Source organism: Nematolebias whitei, chromosome 11 (assembly GCF_014905685.2).
Source record: "Nematolebias whitei isolate Nwh7 chromosome 11, NemWhi1, whole genome shotgun sequence".
NCBI classification, from domain to species: domain Eukaryota; kingdom Metazoa; phylum Chordata; class Actinopteri; order Cyprinodontiformes; family Rivulidae; genus Nematolebias; species Nematolebias whitei.
The window spans coordinates 6,161,984-6,166,147 of NC_056508.1; the positions used below are offsets into that span (position 1 = coordinate 6,161,984).

At 40.9% G+C, this 4,164-nt stretch overlaps 1 protein-coding gene across 1 annotated transcript in view; it reads right to left on the minus strand.

The window, feature by feature from the left end:
• Window positions 1-3,145, minus strand: part of src (v-src avian sarcoma (Schmidt-Ruppin A-2) viral oncogene homolog) — a 78,095-nt gene extending 74,950 nt beyond the window's left edge. The window contains exon 1 of the mRNA XM_037684653.1: window positions 3,108-3,145. The gene's annotated coding sequence lies outside the window, so the exon portion shown is untranslated. The remainder of the gene's footprint in view (window positions 1-3,107) is intronic.
• Between the last annotated feature and the right edge of the window lie 1,019 nt (window positions 3,146-4,164).

Genomic DNA, 4,164 nt, shown 5'->3' on the forward strand with positions numbered 1-4,164 from the left:
TCATACTGGTTGTCACAGCTAGTTTTTGTCATATTTGTTGTCAGCTAGTTTTAGTCATATTTGTTGTCAGCTAGTTTTAGTCATATTAGCTTTCACATCTAGTTTTGGTCACTTTACCTGTCACAGCTAGTTTTATTCATATTAATTGTCACATCTAGTTTTAGTCACATTGGCTGTCACAGCTAGTTTTGGTAATTTTAGCTGTCACAGCTAGTTTTATTCATATTAATTGTCACAGCTAGTTTTAGGCATATTAGCTTTCACATCTAGTTTTGGTCATTTTAGCTGTCACAGCTAGTTTTAGTCATTTTAGCTGTCACAGCTAGTTTTACTCATACTGGTTGTCACAGCTAGTTTTAGTCATATTGCCTGTCACAGCTAGTTTTAGTCATATTTGTTGTCAGCTAGTTTTAGTCATATTGCCTGTCACAGCTAGTTTTACTCATACTGGCTGTCACAGCTAGTTTTCGTCATTTTAGCTGTCACAGGTAGTTTTACTCATATTAGCTTTCACATCTAGTTTTGGTCATTTTAGCTGTCACAGCTAGTTTTAGTCATATTGGCTGTCACAGCTAATTTTAATCATATTATTTGTCATCTACTTTTAGTCATATTAGCTGTCACAGATGTGGCTTGGTGCAATGTTATTGCCAATTGTTCAGTGTTATTTATCGAGAGTTTAGTAATCTGACAGCATCAATTCATCCATCCATCCTTCCATCTATTATCTTTTCCCCGCTTCTTCCATTTTGGGTCACGGGGGTCGCCGGTGCCCATGTCCAACAATCACTGTGCGAGGTGCAGGGAGCTTCAATTCAATCAATTTTCTTTATATAACGCCATTTCACAAGAAAGTTGTCTCAGGGCACTTTACAAAAACATTCATATGCAAAGAAAATTCAATTAGTAAATTTCTCTATTGTGCATAATAACTGTCCCTTAGTCTTTTTGTGTGCGATGGCAGACTCCTGTATCGTCTGCCTGAGGGAAGTTCTGAGGGTAGTTCTAGTGAGTTCTTCTGCCAGGTGTGCCCAGCTACACCACAACACATTTGGGTCTGCCTGGTCTGTCTGCTTTCTTGTTCTCGCCAAATGAGCCAACTCACCACCAGGTGGTGTTCAGTTGACAGCTCTACTCCTCTTTTCACCCGTTTCCAAAACATCCAGCTGCAAATCATATGACACAACTAGAAACTCTCAGTCATCTGGGGCCTAGTATGTCCTGGTGCCATTTATACGTATAAAGGCTCTTATGTTTAAACATGGTGTATGTTATGGATAAACCATGACTAGCATTGAAGTCCAATGACAGAACACCATTTGGGTTTAGATCAGAGAGGTCATTCCTCTAAATCATGCCGTCCTGTTGCTATCCAAGTGGAAATTCAATGGTCTCAGCAAAATGACAGTAAATAAGCAGGTTAGAGTTAAATTATGTCCATGGATGACAGCAGATCCTGGATCAGCAGTCAGGTACAATGTATACAATACAATACACAGTCATATTGCTAACATGAGCTGCAACCATGGTTCCAACCACTGAATGTGTGGCTACACACCATCTGAAGCATGAATGACAAAGCTGCTAGCTGGGTGGGTGTGGTTTGCACTCCATTTCAAACAGCTATCAGCTCAGGCATCAGCTGAATGTCCCACAAACTGGTTTAACTGCATGACGGCCACATCGCTGCTGAGATCCAAATATGATCAGTGAAGTCAGTGAACCCATGTGTGGTTAATTAGCCCAGTGTTGAACAGTACGAGATTTCTGGTATTATTTTGTACCAATTGTTTACTTATGTTGTCAGATGTTCAGTTATATCATAAACTTAATTCACTCTGATATGTTGTCCCTGATTTAAGGTGACACCTTGTCCCACAGGTAAATGCTTTTAGGAGGCTCCTCCCTTCTCTGCTCATCACTTCTACTGGGGACATTCCCTGGCTGATTCAAAAGGAAAGCGAAATGTGATTTTCTTACCTTTCCTGTCCAGTAACACATTCACATTTTGTTGACTCGTGGGCTGTAATGATTGTAGTTTACATTGATCATGAATTAGAAAAGTGCCCACAACTCAATTTGTCATCAAGTCATTTACTGGTTATTTGAGAGAGAGCCATGGCATAATGGAACTTCTGCTCCAACAAAAGTTGCAAAAAGACTGTTCAGCAACTTAGACTGCAAGTTCATATTTTTTAAAGGTTCTAAAAAAATAATAATTTGACTTGTCAGGACCACACCACCCCAACAAAATGTTGAAACTGTTATAATTTTCTGTAGTAACAAACCCAAACATTTTCTGTAAATACAGAATTATTACTTTATTTATTCAGGACATGAAATATCCCCCATTTTTATTGAAAAGCTATACCTTTCTTATTTTTTAACCCAGATACATGTGGTGTCACTGAAAAGGTCTTTTCAAGCTCTTTCATTTGAAGTCATTTAACATAAACCATTTTTGGTGCTGTTGTTAGTACACTAACACAAGAACATGGAGGGATATGAAATTAACTTTTCAAAACCTGCATACTTGTCAGTCTATTGTTGCTGCCCCAGAGTTCAGTCAATATTTGGACACTGGTCTTGCCGAGTGGGCCAGGTCTTTAAATTGTGTGTGTGTGGTTCTGGGAAGGAAACCTGTGGTAGCAAAGTTACACCAGCCAGGTATGAGAAGTTCTTATACACTTTTGTAAAGTTCATAGTAAATAAAAGCAGCTCAGCAGGAAGACCATTCAGTTATCCAACCAAGTTTCACTTAAAGCCTTTAATTAAAGTTCCCACTGCTTCCCAAACCCACGTTGGCACTGGGAGGTGTGGTGTGATTGCTCTGCAGTGGAAGGTATGAGCAGTATGTTCTCCATCTCCTCATATTAACCACAGCTTCAGGGGAAACGACCTCTGACGGGAGTTTTACTTTTAGGAGCTCCACACTGAAATGAAGTGACACAAAAGGTGAAGGAACTAAAACAAGAGCTTTAGTTCAACACACCTTAAAAAAGCGTGGACTGAGGTCTGTGCTGAACAAATGTGTTGCATGGAGCGTGGGATTAATTTTATTGACCTCAGTCTGTGTCCTCCTGTCTGACTGAAACAAGTTGACTCACCGAAAAGCGCAGCTGCTGGAGATTTAACGTCGGTGCTCGTTTGTAGATCAGAAGTTCGAGTCAAACATCAGTCAACTGCGTGGACACAATGAATATAAAATCCAACACACACAAAAAAATAACTAAACCAAAGAAAAGGGCTTGTAGAGGTGGAAGCAGGCACGGCCGTTCAAGCCGGTTCCGGAGCGACAGTCGATGAATCCGGTTGAAATGTTCGGGTGAGGTCATGTCAGGAGACACCTCAGGGACATGTTCCTTCCACACAGGCTGGTGAGGAGGGGACACGGAGGACACGCTGGCTCGTGTGTATGAGCGCGCGACCGGCAGCTCCTCAGTTGCATCAACTAACCTCCACCAAAACACCGAGACAGTGATCCGGGCGGCGAGGGGCGGAGCCTCCTGAGGACCGAGCGCTCTGATTGGTCGGCTCCTGGTACGCATAATTGAGTTTTGATTTGTCTGAATGGCGTTTCAGAGGAGCCACTCCTCAAGTCCTGCACCTCCCGTGACCCGGGCTGCAGGTCCAAACCTGACTCCTCCAGAGAACAACACTACACTGTAATTAACACATTTATTAGATAATGTAGATGGACTCATCAGTTCTTACACAACCTGACTGCTAAAAAAAAAGAAGATAAATTACATGTATGTCTGAACTCATGCTACAGGGAGAGCTCAAGCTCAAAGGAACATTATTTCCTGTTATTATTATTATTTTTTTTATTTGCATTGACAGCAAAACATCTCATTTTCTTTTTTGTGGTTCAATGCTGTCACCTAGTGTTCAAATCAGGAAGCACATTGCTTGCAAAGAAGAAGAATTATTTATTTATTTTCTTGCAAAAGTCTAACAAAACAAGACCCTGTCGTGTCCACTGCCCAGCTCAATCTCCAGACCTGAAACCCTTTGAAAACCTTTGGAATGAAGAGGACAGATGTTCATAAGCCATCAAACACAGCTGATTGAATTTTAGCACCAGTAATGGTCTGAAAAGTTTTAAAACCAGTCCGTTCAACCTTTTTTAAAATGTTATTCACATCATTTGTTTATGCTGTG